Here is a 17,147-nt window from a genome sequence, read left to right on the forward strand (position 1 = left end):
CCATTTTATAAAGTTTTTTCTAAAGTTATATTTCGCTTCAATAAAACAATCCAATTACCTTACCATGTTTCATCCCTTTTTACGTATTTGGTATAGAATTATGGCATTTTTTTAATTTTTCGTAATTTTCGATATCGAAAAAGTGGGCGTGGTCATAGTCGGATTTCGTTCATTTTTCATACCAAGATAAAGTGAGTTCAAGTAAGCACGTGAACTAAGTTCATTAAAGATATGTCGATTTTTGCTCAAGTTATCGTGTTAGCGGCCATGCGGAAGGACAGACGGACGACTGTATAAAAACTGGGCGTGGCATAAACAGATTTCGCCCATTTTCACAGAAAAGAGTTAACGTCATAAAATCTATGCCCCTACCAAATTTCAAAAGGATTGGTTAATTTTAGCTCGACTTATGGCGTTAAAAGTATCCTAGACAGATTAAATGAAAAAGGGCGGAGCCACGCCCATTTTGAAATTTTCTTTTATTTTTGTATTTTGTTGCACTATATCATTACTGGAGTTGAATGTTGACATAATTTACTTATATACTGTAAAGATATTAAATTTTTTGTTAAAATTTTACTTAAAAAAAAATTTTGTTTAAAAGTGGGCGTGGTCCTTCTCCGATTTTGCTAATTTTTATTAAGCGTACATATAGTAATAGGTGTAATGTTCCTGCCAAATTTCATCATGATATCTTCAACGACTGCCAAATTACAGCTTGCAAAAGTTTTAAATTACCTTTTAAAAGTGGGCGGTGCCACGCTCATTGTCCAAAATTTTACTAATTTTCTATCCTGCGTCATAAGTTCAACTCATCTACCAAGTTTCGTCGCTTTATCTCTCTTTTGTAATGAATTATCGCAATTTTTCGGTTTTTCGAAATTTTCGATATCGAAAAAGTGGGCGTGGTTATAGTCCGATATCGTTCATTTTAAATATCGATCTGAGATGAGTGCCCAGGATACCAAATTTCATCAATATACCTCCAAATTTACTCAAAAAGTTATCGTGTTAACGGACGGACGGACATGGCTCAATCAAATTTTTTTTCGATCCTGATTATTTTGATATATGGAAGTCTATATCTATCTCGATTCCTTTATATATGTACAACCAACCGTTATCCAATCAAACTTAATATACTCTGTGAGCTCTGCTCAACTGAGTATACTAAAAATACTGAACAAAATCGGGCCCAAAATGGATCCCTGAGGTACCCCCGAATGCAATCTTCTTAGCTCAGAAGCCATATTTTTAGTCAACCTTTTGCCAACGATTACTAAGGTAGTTTTTGAGCAGATTTACCGCGCTTTCAGAAAACCCAAAATACTTTTCAAGCTTGTGCAAAAGTATTGTATGGTCAACTTTGTCAAAAGCCTTGGAGAAGTCCAATAGAGTTAAAACAGTTAAATCACCTTTATCGAAGGACGGTCTAATATCATCAATTACTTTAAGCATAGCAGTTGCACAGCTGTGACCCTTTTTATATCCTGACTGGTTTTCGGCAAGAAGATTATTGTTGTATAGATAATCAACTATTTGCGTAACCATTAGCCTTTCCAAAACCTTTGACAAAGAAGGAAGTATGCTAATTGGCCGAAAATCTGATGGAATGGCACCCGAACGATTTTTATAGATTGGATTAACTTTAGCTATTTTCCAGGAGTCCGGAAACGTCGAGGTAGTGATGGAAAAATTCAAAATGTGTGTTAGGGTTGAAAGTATGAATGGAATTATCAGCTTTATAAATTTTAAGCTTACGTTGTCCTCTCCAATGGCATTCGATTTAATTGAAAAAATATTTTTTAGAATATCATACTCAGTCACGGTTTTTTTCTGTTGCAAGTAGTAAGCTTTCATTCAGTTTAAAATCTCTGCTGCTTTGGATAATGTTTGATTCTAAGAAGTAATCATTCATAGAGTTGGCGTCTAAATTGCATTCTATACTAGTTTTACTCCCAATTCCAACAGACTTTAGATGGTTCCACAATACTTTGCCAGATAAGTTTACATCTAACTTGGTACGGTAGTGCTGCCTTTTAGAGTTTTTCGTGGTCATATTAGCTTTGTTACGGGCAACGCGGTATGCTTCCCAGTTTTCGCGCGTAGGTGTACGTTTCCAACGTATGTATAGCTGGTTTCTCGTTTTTATACTTTGTAATACCACTATTGTAAACCATGGAGGTTTTTTATTGGAGACTTTGGCCATTCTTACAGGGATATATTTATCATAAAGATAATTTAAGCTTGAAGTGAAAAAGTCTAGTTTTTGGTTTATATCTGGAAAGAACCAAGCTGTGTTCCAATCAAGGATGCCAGCCTCATATCTTAATGCATCAATATCAACAGATTTAAAATCCCTGTAATAAAATTGTTTGTGTACATCAGTATTAAACTGTAAATCATATCGTGATCTGATACACCTGGAATGGAAAACTGATCACAATGAAGTACGTTTGAACGATCAGACACACATATAATATCAAGCAGACTTGATTTACAATTATGACCAAAGCGGGTGGGAAATTTATTTATTACTTCCAAACCAGCAGAAATCAGCCTATCTGTTAAATCAATGGAACTGCTATCACTATTGAGAAGATCAATATTGAAATCCCCACATAACAAGACATGCTCATATTTGGGAGCTAACTCAGCAACTTCATTGAAAAGGCCACTAAGATCAAATCTTCTACTAGGATTGTAAACACATACGATCAAACACTTCCTGCAACCATCTCCAATTTCTACCACCAAATACTCATCCTGATCATCACAACTTGATTTAAATATAATTTTTCGATTAATCCCGGATTTGCAGTAGATGCCGATTCCACCACCTTTCGCCCCCGTTTGCCTATCATTTCTTAATAGTTTATAGTCGCGCAGTACGCAAGTATTATCACATACGGACTCACTAAACCATGTTTCCGTTATGCATACTACATCAATATCAAGGCTCTGCAAAATATAATTAATGTAATCAACTTTTTTGATTATTAAAGCTTCTAGCATTAAAGTAGCATAATTGCAACCCGGTATACTTCCTACTAACAAGCTTCAAGAGAAAATTTAAACATCTTTTGTCAGCAGTAAAACTCATATCTGCGTTAAACGTGCTGATATCCAAAATCGGCGCAATTAATTTGGAAGTTTACAGTGGCAGTAATTGATTAATAGAGAAAAATACACAATATAAAAACAAAAGAAGAAATATATAGGGAAAATAGGGAAAAATGAAGAGAATATAATAAATATGTCAACATAGTTTGTCTTAATTTTTATGTAATGTGACTTGACTGGCTGAAAAGTGCATCAACGCTCTCTTTGCTGTCCATAAAAACTGCCTCTTTTCCGTGATGTACTCTCACATAGATTCTCCCTCTAATGCTAAATGCCGACGAAATGAGTTTTTGACGTTTCAGTTGAGTTGCGTAATGCATTACAAGCCAACCTAATATAAACGCACGCAAGTCATTTTCTGTCAAAAATGTCTCATGCACATACAACTTGTATGAGAGCAACTCAAATTGAATTTGCTGCGTGAAAACCTAACTCGATTTCCAATTTTTGTTATGCGTGACATTTAGATTTGACGTTTGCACACATGCTTTGCAAGCCAACCTAATATAAACGCACGCAAGTCATTTTCTGTCAAAAATGTCTCATGCACATGCAACTTGTATGAGAGCAACTCAAATTGAATTTGTTACGTGAAAACCTAACTCGATTTTCAATTTTTGTTCTGCGTGACATTTAGATTTGACGTTTGCACACATGCTTTACATTGTCGCAACGCTTGCTTATTTGGGTTAGGGCAAAAAACGCCGGTTGTTTGCGTGCGCTAAAAAAAACGCAGTTCGGTTTTAGGTTAGCTTGTTAGAGCTCTATTTGCTTTTGTCAAACTTTCATGTATGTAGAAATTACCCTCACCGCCTTGACCAATATCAGATAGCATCATTGATCTCTTTTTGTGTTTACAAAAAGCAGCGTCTGCTTTAAGAAACTTACGCCTATCATATTGGAAATTGAGTTTAAACAGTATTGGCGCTGAGCGCGCTTGGCTTTTGTTTTGTCGCATACGAAAACACTCACGTACACTAGGCATGGCAAAACCAATTGCCCGGCATACATCACCAAACATCTCACTCGAGTTTTCTTCATTACATTTTGGCATGCCATTTATAATGAGATCTGTTGACACCGCCGCACTCTCAAACTGCTCAATTGTTTTTCGCGCCTTTTCTGCTTCCGCTTTGAGCGATAAAAGCTCAGATTGCATGCCATCGACTGCTGTTGATCTCAAGCTCTCAATAGCAGTGACTATTTTCAATCACGTCTATTCTTTTCTTTGTACTAGACAACTCACTAGCTATTTCACTCAACCGCTGCATAAATCTTTCTTCCAAACCACTCATGGAGTCGTTTAGCCGTCTGATTATATTATCCTCGTGTTTATTGAGTCTTTCTTCCAGCAATTTCATAAATTCAGCGCTTCGCGTGCTCGACATTTGTTCAAACAAATCTAATATCTAATATATATTATAAATGGGAAAGTTTGGATGTTTGGATGTTTAGATGTTTGGATGTTTGTCCAGACGTTTGTCTTTGTGACTCAATCACGCAAGAACGGCTGGACCGATTTGGATGAAATTTTGCACACATATAGCCAATAGTCTAGAAGGATCTACTAGCTATATATTTTTGAAAAGGGGCGTGGTCCCCGCCCCCTAGGAACAGTTATAATTTAATTATTATATTTTTTCGTCTTTGCGACTGAATCACTCCAGAATGGCTACACGGATTTTGATGAAATATGGGACACAGACAGTAGTCTACTAGCGAAATTTTTTTCGCACATGGAAAGAGGGGTGGGGGTCCCACGACCTCTTCGAGCAATTACTTTTTAATAATTTTTACACATTATAACTGTACGTATACTGGCCTTCACCAATATCACAGACTCAAGGGGTCAAATAAGTCGAGGACTTACAAAGTAAGCAGTGACACCCTCCGCCCCTACCCTCCTTTATCTCCCACTCTGGTGTAAAATCTATAAATTGTTATAACTCGATATAAATTTTCTCCTAAATCAATAGTTTTTGTGGTATCTGGCACATACAGATCGATATCTAGACAATTTTGGAGGAACGATCAGTGGTCCTCTCCTTTTACCCCCGCCATCCGCCCTCCTTCAATTGTTTTTATTAGCACGCTTTTATTAACTTTACCTGTACGTTTCTATGTAACTTTTCATTCGCTCCTGCGCCTGCTGCCTTATTAACATGGTTTTATCATTAGCTTCACCTCATATGGAGACCCTTCCGGGATCATTTCTGGATGGTTCTCGGGATCGGTCCAGGATCCCGCCGGGGTAATTTCGGGACTTTTTCGGGACTATTTCGGGATCATTTTGGGACCCTTCCGGGATCATTTCTGTATAGTTTTCGGGATCCGTCCGGGATCCCGTCGGGGTTATTTTGGGACATTTTCGGTACTATTCCGTAATCATTTCGCGATCATTTGGGGACCCTTCCGGCATCATTTCTGGATGGTTTTCGGGATCGGTCCGGGTCCCGTCGGGGTACTTTCGGGATCATATGAGTACCTTCGAGAGATAAATTCTTGATGGTTGCCGGGATCATTACGGGACTTTTTCGGGGTTATTTTGGGTCCCTTTAGGCATCATTTCTGGATGGTCTTCGGGATTCGTCCGGCATCCCGTCGTGGTCATTTCGGGACTTTCGTGACTAATACGGGATCATTTGGGGACCCTTTCGGCATCATTTCTGGATGGTTTTCGGGATCCATCCGGGATCTCGTCGGGGTAATTTGGGGAATTTTTCGGGATCATTTGGGGCCTCTTCCGGCATTATTTCTGGATGGTTTTCGGGATCCGTCCGGGATCTCGTCGGAGTCATTTGGGGACTTTTTCGGGATCATTTGGGGACTCTTCCGGCATCATTTCTGGATGGTTTTCGGGATCCGTCCGGGATCCCGTCGGGATCATTTCGTGACTTTTTGGCGACTAATACGGAATCATTTGGGAACCCTTTCGGCATCATTTCTGGATGGTTTTCGGGATCCGTCCCGGATCTCGTCGGGGTCATTTGGGGACTTTTTCGGGATCATTTGGGGGCTCTTCCGGCATCATTTCTGGATGGTTTTCGGGATCCGTCCGGGATCCCGACGGGGTCATTTCGGGACTTTTTCGCGACTAATACGGGATCATTTGGGAACCCCTTCGGCATCATTTCTGGATGGTTTTCGGGATGCGTCCGGGATCCCGTCGGGGTCATTTCGGGACTTTTTCGCGACTAATACGGGATCATTTGGGAACCCTTTCGGCATGGTTTTCGGGATCCGTACGGGATCCCATCAGGGTAATATCGGGAATATTAGGGGATCATTTGGGGACCTTTCCGGCATCATTTCTGGATAATTTTCAGGATCCGTCCGGGGTGCCGACGAGGTCATTCCGGGACTATTTCGGGATCATTTGGGATACCTACCGGCATCATTTCTGGATGGTTTTTGGGAGTTGCCCGGGATCCCGTCGAGGTCATTTCGGGACTTTTTCTCGACTAATACGGGATCATTTGCGGACCCTTTCGGCATCATTTCTGGATAGTTGTCGGGATCCGTTCGGGATCCCGTCACGGTCATTTCGGGACTATTGGGGGATCATTGAGGACCTTTCCGGCATCACTTCTGGATGATTTTCGGTATCCGTTCGGGATCCCGTCGGAATCATTGCGGGACTTTTTCGGAATCATTTGGGATCCCTTCCGGCATCATTTCTGGATGGTTTTTGGGATTTGTCCGGGATCATGTCGGGGTTATTTCGGGACCTTTTCGGGGCTAATACGGGATCATTTGGGGATCCTCTATGGGTCGTTTCGTGACTTTTTCTGTTTTATTTCGGGATCATTTGGGGATCCTCTATGGGTCGTTTCGTGACTTTTTCTGTTTTATTTCGGGATCATTTGGGGACCCTTCCGGCATAATTTCATGATGGTTTGCCGGATTCATCAGGGTCATTTCGGGACCATTTTGGGATCATTTGGGGACCCTTTCGAGATCATTTCTGGATCCGTCCTGGATGCCGTAGGAGCCATTTCGGAATTTTTTGTAACTGTTCCGGGATAGTTTTTGGACCCTTCCGGGATCATTTCTGGATCTGTGCGGGATCCCATCTGGGTCAATTCCGCACTATTTCGGGATCATTTTGGGATCCTTCCGGAATCATTTCTGTATGGTTTTCGCGATCCGTCGTGGATACCCTCGGAGCCATTTCGGAACTTTTTCTGGAGTATGTCGGGGTCATTTGGGGACTTTTTCGGGATCATTTGGGGGCTCTGCCGGCATAATTTCTGGATGGTTTTCGGGATCCGTCCAGGATCCCGTCGGGGTCATTTCGGGACTTTTTCTCGACTAATACGGGATCATTTGCGGGCCCTTTCGGCATCATTTCTAGATAGTTGTCGGGATCCGTTCGGGATCCCGTCAGTGTCTTTTCGGAACTATTAGGAGATCATTTGAGGACCTTTCCGACATCATTTCTGGATAGTTTTCGGGATCCTTTCGGGGTCCCGTCAGGGTCATTTCGGGACTTTTTCGGGATCATTTAAAGATGGCTTTCAGGATTCGTCCGGGAACCCGTCAGGGTAATTTCTGGACTTTTCCGAGACTATTTCGGGATCATTTTGGGACCTTCCCAAGATCATTTCTGGATGGATTTGGGGATCAGTCCGGGATGCCGTCAGGGTCATTTTGGGACTATTAGGTGATCATTTGGGGACCTTTCCGACATCATTTCTGGATAGTTTTCGGGATCCTTTCGGGGTCCCGTCGGTCATTTCGGGACTTTTTCGGGATAATTTAAGGATGGCTTTCAGGATTCATCCGGGAACCCGTCAGGGTAATTTCTGGACTTTTCCGAGACTTTCGGGATCATTTGGGGTCCCTCCCAAGATCATTTCTGGATAGATTTCGGGATCTGTGCGGGATCCCGTCAGGGTCATTTAGGGATGCGTTCGAGATCCCGTCAGGGTCCTTTCGGGACTATATCGGGATCATTTCTGGATGGTTTACGGGATCCGTCCAGGATCCCTTAATGGTCATTTCGGGACTATTAGGTGATCATTTGAGGACCTTTCCGGCATCACTTCTGGATGATTTTCGGTATCCGTTCGGGATCCCGTCGGAATCATTGCCGGACTTTTTCGGAATCATTTGGGATCCCTTCCGGCATCATTTCTGGATGGTTTCCGGGATTTGTCCGGGATCATGTCGGGGTTATTTCGGGACCTTTTCGGGGCTAATACGGGATCATTTGGGGATCCTCTATGGGTCGTTTCGTGACTTTTTCTGTTTTATATCGGGATCATTTGGGGACCCTTCCGGCATAATTTCATGATGGTTTGCCGGATCCATCAGGGACATTTCGGGACCATTTTGGGATCATTTGGGGACCCTTCCGAGATCATTTCTGGATCCGTCCTGGATGCCGTAGGAGCCATTTCGGGATTTTTTATAACAGTTCCGGGATAGTTTTTGGACCCTTCCGGGATCATTTCTGGATCTGTGCGGGTTCCCATCTGGGTCAATTCCGCACTATTTCGGGATCATTTTGGGATCCTTCCGGAATCATTTCTGTATGGTTTTCGCGATCCGTCGTGGATACCTCGGAGCCATTTCGGAACTTTTTCTGGAGTATGTCGGTGTCATTTGGGGACTTTTTCGGGATCATTTGGGGGCTCTGCCGGCATCATTTCTGGATGATTTTCGGGATCCGTCCGGGATCCCGTCGGGGTCATTTCGGGACTTTTTCTCGACTAATACGGGATTATTTGGGGACCCTTTTGACACCATTTCTGGATAGTTTTCGGGATCTGTCCGGGATCCGGACGGGGTCATTTCGGGACTATTTCGGGATCATTTGGGGTACCTACCGGCATCATTTCTGTATGGTTTTCGGTATCCGTCTGGGATCTCGTCGGAGTCATTTGGGGACCTTTTCGGGATCATTTGGGGGCTCTTCCGGCATCATTTCTGGATGGTTTTCCGGATCCCGTCGGGGTCATTTCGGGACTTTCACGCGACTAATACGGGATCATTTGGGAACCCTTTCGGCATCATTTCTGGATGGTTTTCGGGAGCCGGCCGGGATCCCATCAGGGTAATTTCGGGACTATTAGGGGATCATTTGGGGACCTTTCCGGCATCATTTCTGGATAATTTTCGGGATCCGTCCGGGATGCCGACGAGGTCATTTCGGGACTATTTCGAGATCATTTGGGATACCTACCGGCATGATTTCTGGATGGTTTTTGGGATCCCGTCGGGGTCATTTCGGGACTTTTTCTCGACTAATACGGGATCATTTGCGGGCCCTTTCGGCATCATTTATGGATAGTTGTCGGGATCCGTTCGGGATCCCGTCAGGGTCATTTCGGGACTTTTTCGGGATCATTTAAGGATGGCTTTCAGGATTCGTCCGGGAACCCGTTAGGGTAATTTCTGGACTTTTCGAGACTATTTCGGGATCATTTTGGGACCTTCCCAAGATCATTTCTGGAAGGATTTCGGGATTTGTCCGGGATGCCGTCAGGGTCATTTCGGGACTTTTTCTCGACTAATACGGGATCATTTGAGGACTTTTCCGGCATCATTTCTGGATAGTTTTCGAAATCCTTTCGGGATCCCGTCAGGGTCATTTCGGGACTTTTTCGGGATCATTTAAGGATTTCTTTCAGGATTCGTCCGGGAACCCGTCAGGGTAATTTCTGGACTTTTCGAGACTATTTCGGGATCATTTTGGGACCTTCCCAAGATCATTTCTGGAAGGATTTCGGGATTTGTCCGGGATGCCGTCAGGGTCATTTTGGGACTATTAGGTGATCATTTGAGGACCTTGCCGGCATCACTTGTGGATGGTTTTCGGTATCCGTTCAGGATCCCGTCGGAATAATTGCGGGACTTTCGGGATCATTTGGGGTCCCTTCCGGCATCATTTCTGGATGGTATTTGGGATTCGTCCGGCATCTCGTCGGGGTCATTTCGCGACTTTTTTTCGACTAATACGGGATCATTTGCGGGCCCTTTCGGCATCATTTCTGGATAGTTGTCGGGATCCGTTCGGGAGCCCGTCACGGTCTTTTCGGAACTATTAGGAGATCATTTGAGAACTTTTCCGGCATCATTTCTGGATAGTTTTCGGGATCCTTTCGGGACTTCTTCGGGACTATATCGGGATCGTTTGTGGATGGTTTACGGGATCCGTCCAGGGCCCCTTAAGGGCAATTTCGGGACTATTAGGTGATCATTTGAGGCCCTTTCCGGCATCACTTCTGGATGATTTTCGGTATCCGTTCGGGATCCCGTAGGAATCAATGCGGGACTTTGTCGGAATCATTTGGGATCCCTTCCGGCATTATTTCTGGATGGTTTTCGGGATTTTTCCGGGATTCCGTTGGGGTTATTTCGCGACCTTTTCGGGGCTAATACGGGATCATTTGGTGATCCTCTAGGGGTCGTTTCGTGACTTTTTCTGTATTATTTCGGGATCATTTGGGGACCCTTCCGAGATCATTTCTGGATACGGGATGCCGTAGGAGCCATTTCGGGATTTTTTGTTACTTTTCCGGGATAGTTTTTGGACCCTTCCGGGATCATTTCGGATCTGTGCGGGATCCCATTTGGGTCATTTCCGAACTATTTCGGGATCATTTTGGGACCCTTCCGGGTTCATTTCTGTATGGTTTACGCGATCCGTCGTGGATCCCCTCGGATCCATTTCTGAACTTTTTCTGGAGTATGTCGGGATAATTTAGGCACCCTTGGATATTTTCTGGATGGTTTTTGAGATCCCCCGGGAGCCAGTCATGGTCATTTCGGAACCTTTTCGATATCATTTTGGAACAGCTTCAGGGATCATTTCTGTGTGGTTCTCTGGATACGTCTAGAATCGTGTCGTTGTCATTTCTGGTTTTTTTGGGACTATTCCGGGAACTTTTGGAGACCCCTTCGGGGCATTTCTGGATGGTTTTCGGGATCCGTCCGCGATAACGCGTAGCTTTTTCTGGATAATTTCGGGATCATTTGGGATCCTATCAGGTTATCAGCTCATTTAGTTCTTTTTTTTACTCAATTACAAAAATAAAATGCATTAGACAGAAAACAAAATTTTAAACAGATAACTTGATAAGCAGGCTAACGCGAATAGCCCATATATTTAAATTTCTCCTTGCGGACGGGGCCGCGGGTAAAGGCTAATATATTATAAATGGCAAAGTTTGGATGTTTGGATGTTTAGATGTTTGGATGTTTGTCCAGACGTTTGTCTTTATGACTCAATCACGCAAGAACGGCTGTACCGATTTGGATGAAATTTTGCACACTTATAGCCAATAGTCTAGAACGATCTACTAGCTATATATTTTTGAAAAGGGGCGTGGTCCCCGCCCCCTAGGAACAGTTATAATTTAATTATTATAATTTTTCGTCTTTGCGACTGAATCACGCCAGAATGGCTACACGGATTTTGATGAAATTTGGGACACAGACAGTAGTCTACTAGCGAAATTTTTTTCGAACATGGAAAGAGGGGTGGGGGTCCCACGACCTCTTCGAGCAATTACTTTTTAATAATTTTTACACATTATAACTTTACGTATACTGGCCTTCACCAATATCACAGACTCAAGGGGTCAAATAAGTCGAGGGCTTACAAAGTAAGCAGTGACACCTTTGCCTCCCCCCCCCCCCCCCCCTTTATCACCCTCTCTCGTGTAAAATCTATAAATTGTTATAACTCAATATACATTTTCTCCTAAATCAATAGTTTTTGGTATCTGGCACATACAGATCGAGATCTAGACAATTTTGGAGGAACGATCAGTGGTCCTCTCCTTTTACACCCGCCATCCGCCCTCCTTCAATTGTTTTTATTAGCACGCTTTTATTAGCTTTACCTGTATGTTTCTATGTAACTTTTCATTCGCTCCAATGCGCCTGCTGCCTTATTAACATGGTTTTATAATTAGCTTCACCTCATATGGAGACCCTTACGGGATCATTTCTGGACGGTTTTCGGGATCGGTCCGGGATCCCGCCGGGGTCATTTCGGGACTATTTCGGGATCATTTTGGGACCCTTGCGGGATCATTTCTGTATAGTTTTCGGGATCCGTCCGGGATCCCGTCGGGGTTATTTTTGGACATTTTCGGGACTATTCCGGAATCATTTCGGGATTATTTCGCAATCATTTGGGGACCCTTCCGGCATCATTTCTGGATGGTTTTCGGGATCCGTCCGGGATCCCGTAGGGGTACTTTCGGGATCATTTGCGTACCTTCGAGAGATAAATTCTTGACGGTTGCCGGGATCATTACGGGACTTTTTCGGGGTTATTTTGGGTCCCTTTAGGCATCATTTCTGGATGGTCTTCGGGATTCGTCCGGCATCCCGTCGTGGTCATTTCGGGACTTTTTCGCGACTAATACGGGATCATTTGGGAACCCTTTCGGCATCATTTCTGGATGGTTTTCGGGATCCGTCCGGGATCCCATCAGGGTAATATCGGGACTATTAGGGGATCATTTGGGGACCTTTCCGGCATGATTTCTGGATAATTTTCGGGATCCGTCCGGGATGCCGACGAGGTCATTTCGGGACTATTTCGGGATCATTTGGGATACCTACCGGCATCATTTCTGGATGGTTTTTGGGATTCGTCCGGGATCCCGTCGAGGTCATTTCGGGACTTTTTATCGACTAATACGGGATCATTTGCGGACCCTTTCGGCATCATTTCTGGATAGTTGTCGGGATCCGTTCGGGATCCCGTCAGGGTCTTTTCGGAACTATTAGGAGATCATTTGAGGACCTTTCCGGCATCATTTCTGGATAGTTTTCGGGGTCCCATCAGGGTCATTTCGGGACTTTTTCGGCAACATTTAAGATTGGTTTTCAGGATTCGTCCGGGATCCCGTCAGGGTAATTTCTGGACTTTTCCGAGACTATTTCGGGATCATTTTGGGACCCTCTCAAGATCATTTCTGGATGGATTTCGGGATCTGTCCGGGATGCCGTCGGGGTCATTTTGGGACTATTAGGTGATTATTTGAGGACCTTTCCGGCATCACTTCTGCATGGTTTTCGGTATCCGTTCAGGATCCCGTCGGAATAATTGCGGGACTTTTTCGGGATCATTTGGGGTCCCTTCCGGCATCATTTCTGGATGGTTTTCGGGATCCGGACGGGGCCATTTCGGGACTATTTCGGGATCATTTGGGGTACCTACCGGCATCATTTCTGGATGGTTTTCGGTATCCGTCCGGGATCTCGTCGGAGTCATTTGGGGACCTTTTCGGGATCATTTGGGGGCTCTTCCGGCATCATTTCTGGATGGTTTTCGGGATCCCGTCGGGGTCATTTCGGGACTTTTTCGCGACTAATACGGGATCATTTGGGAACCCTTTCGGCATCATTTCTGGATGGTTTTCGGGATCCGGCCGGGATCCCATCAGGGTAATTTCGGGACTATTAGGGGATCATTTGGGGACCTTTCCCGCATGGTTTCTGGATAATTTTCGGGATCCGTCCGGGATGCCGACGAGGTCATTTCGGGACTATTTCGGGATCATTTGGGATACCTACCGGCATCATTTCTGGATGGTTTTTAGGATTCATCCGGGATCCCGTCGGGGTCATTTCGGGACTTTTTCTCGACTAATACGGGATCATTTGCGGACCCTTTCGGCACCTTTTCTGGATAGTTTTCGGGATCCCGTCAGGGTCATTTCGGGACTTTTTCTTGATCATTTAAGGATGGCTTTCAGGATTCGTCCGGGAACCCGTCAGGGTAATTTCTGGACTTCCGAGACTATTTCGGGATCATTTGGGACCTTCCCAAGATCATTTCTGGATGGATTTCGGGATTTGTCCGGGATGCCGTCAGGGTCATTTTGGGACTATTAGGTGATCATTTGAGGACCTTGGCGGCATCACTTTTGGATGGTTTTCGGTATCAGTTCAGGATCCCGTCGGAATAATTGCGGGACTTTTTCGGGATCATTTGGGGTCCCTTCCGGCATCATTTCTGGATGGTGTTTGGGATTCGTTCGGGATCCCGTCGGGGTCATTTCGGGACTTTTTCTCGACTAATACGGGATCATTTGCGGGCCCTTTCGGCATCATTTCTGGATAGTTGTCGGGATCCGTTCGGGATCCGGTCAGGGTCTTTTCGGAACTATTAGGAGATCATTTGAGGACTTTTCCGGCATCATTTCTGGATAGTTTTCGGGATCCTTTCGGGGTCCCATCAGGGTCATTTCGGGACTTTTTCGGCATCATTTAAGATTGGTTTTCAGGATTCGTCCGGGATCCCGTCAGGGTAATTTGTGGACTTTTCCGAGACTATTTCGGGATCATTTTGGAACCTTCTCAAGATCATTTCTGGATGGATTTCGGGATCTGTCCGGGATGCCGTCAGGGTCATTTTGGGACTATTAGGTGATCATTTGAGGACCTTATCGGCATCACTTCTGGATGGTTTTATTGCGGGACTTTTTCGGGATCATTTCTGGATGGATTTCGGGATTTGTCCGGGATCCCGTCAGGGTCATTTAGGGATGCGTTCGAGATCCCGTCAGGGTCCTTTCGGGACTTCTTCGGAACTATATCGGGATCATTTCTGGATGGTTTACGGGATCCGTCCAGGATCCTTTAAGGGTAATTTCGGGACTAATAGGTGATCATTTGAGGACCTTTCCGGCATCACTTCTGGATGATTTTCGGTATCCGTTCGGGATCCCGTCGGAATCATTGCGGGACTTTTTCGGAATCATTTGGGATCCCTTCCAGCATCATTTCTGGATGGTTTTCGGGATTTGTCCGGCATCACGTCGGGGTTATTTCGGGGCTAATACGGGATCATTTGGGGACCCTTCCGGCATAATTTCTTGATCATTCGGGACGATTTTGGGAACATTTTGGAACACCTTCAGGGATCATTTCTGTGTGGTTCTCATGATACGTCTAGAATCGTGTCGGTGTCATTTCGGGTTTTTTTTGGGACTATTCCGGGAACTTTTGGTGACCCTTTCGGGGCATTTCTGGATGGTTTTCGGGATCCATCCGCGATAGCGTGGGGGTCATTTCGTAGCTTTTTCTGGATAATTTCGGGATCATTTGGGATCCTATCAGGTTATAAGCTCATTTAGTTCTTTTTTTTACTCAATTACAAAAATAAAATGCATTAGACAGAAAACAAAGTTTTAAACAGATAACTTGATAAGCAGGCTAACGCGAATAGCCCATATATTTAAATTTCTCCTTGCGGACGGTGCCGCGGGTAAAGGCTAGTATATATATATATGTAATTAAATTTACAGAAAAATATAAAATATTGCACGATAAACAATCCGTGGCCCCTCTTAAAAACTTTTAAAATGTTCAACGCGGTTTTATGAAGCTTAAAATTGTTATTTCTTATTTGAATACTTTGTTTAGACACACAAAAAGTCGTGATTTATTGCCAGCCAACACACGCACGTCTACTCTCTTTGCATTCTATCCATTTATATAATCTATTTGTTAACTGCGTAACTAGCAGCCGATGGTAACATTGACATTCGACCACCTACCCCTGGGATTCAAGGGGTTGTGTAGCGCAACTCTCTCAAGGGGTTGCCAGCGCAATATATAGTCTCTCCACCCAATTGTCAACCTCACCTACCCGCGGCGAATCCTGTTTCATTAACAGACGATGCTCTGGCGAACCTAAGCTCCTCATGGAACTAGGGGGTGGGGAGGGAAGGATGGCCTTGAAGGTTTCTGGCCAATTGCTTTGTAAGTAGTAATGAGCGTTTCTTTATCTTTTCCCCAAGTACTGCCAGCAAGAGATTTGAGGATTTTATTACGGCTCTGGATTTTCGGTACAATTGCGGCAGCATGCTCATCAAAATGTAGATCCTGACCAAACGTCACACCCCAGATTTTGGGGTGTAGAACAGTCGGTAGCGTAGTGCCATCGACGTGGATGTTCAAAATGGTCGACATTTGGGACGTCCAAGTTGTAAATAAGGTCGCGGATGATTTAGTCGTTGATAATGCCAGGTTTCGCGAGGCGAAAAAACTGGATAGATCAGGGAGGTAGCCGTTTATTCTTTTGCAAAGCTCATCGATCTGTGGGCCCGGAACTGTGGCCACTATTGTGCAGTCATCGGCGTAAGAAACGATAGTAACTCCTTCCGGTGGCGAAGATAGTTTTGATATGTAGAAATTAAACAAAAGTGGGGATAGGACACCACCCTGTGGCCACCCAGATAATTTGCGGTCCACCTTTTAAGACACGGGGGAAGGGTAGACCCTTCCCGGTCTTGCAGTAACGTGCCATGGTTGACAGTATGAAAAGCTTTTGACAGGTCTAGCGCAACGAGTACTGTTCTATGGTGGGGCTTCTGATTTAAACCACGATTTATCTGGGTGCTAATGGCATTTAGCGCGGTGGTGGTGCTATGGAGTTTTCTGAAGCCATGCTGATGACAGGCTAGCTGCAAATTTGCTTTGAAGTAGGGGAGCAAAATGGCTTCAAGCGTCTTGGCTACTGGCGATAGGAGAGATATCGGGCGATATTACTCCTATGTTAGCTGGTTTCCCAGGCTTTAGTAGCGGGACCACCTTGGCCATTTTCCATTTTTCGGGAATGACAAAGGTGGAAAGAGACAAGTTGAAGACATGCGCTAAATATTTAAACCCTCTTTCCCTAGGCTTTTAAGCACCGGCATTGCTATGCCGGCCCACTGCTTTGGATGGTTCAGCATGACCGATAGCATCCTCAACCTCTTTGGCGGTGATGGTAATCGGAGCCGCGCTGAAAGGTGGAAGGAGACAAGTTGAAGACATGCGCTAAATATTTAAACCCTCTTTCCCTAGGCTTTTAAGCACCGGCATGGCTATGCCGGCCCACTGCTTTGGATGGTTTAGCATGACCGATGGCATCCTCAACCTCTTTGGCGGTGATGGTAATCGGAGTCGCGCTGAAATTATGCTTATGTGCGTGTCTATTGGTCCTCCGTCTGTCTTTGTCGACCGTAGAATGCATTATATATTGTCGGCAGAAAGCGCTCGCGCATTTTTTC

Source organism: Eurosta solidaginis, chromosome 4 (assembly GCF_040869045.1).
Source record: "Eurosta solidaginis isolate ZX-2024a chromosome 4, ASM4086904v1, whole genome shotgun sequence".
Lineage (NCBI taxonomy): Eukaryota > Metazoa > Arthropoda > Insecta > Diptera > Tephritidae > Eurosta > Eurosta solidaginis.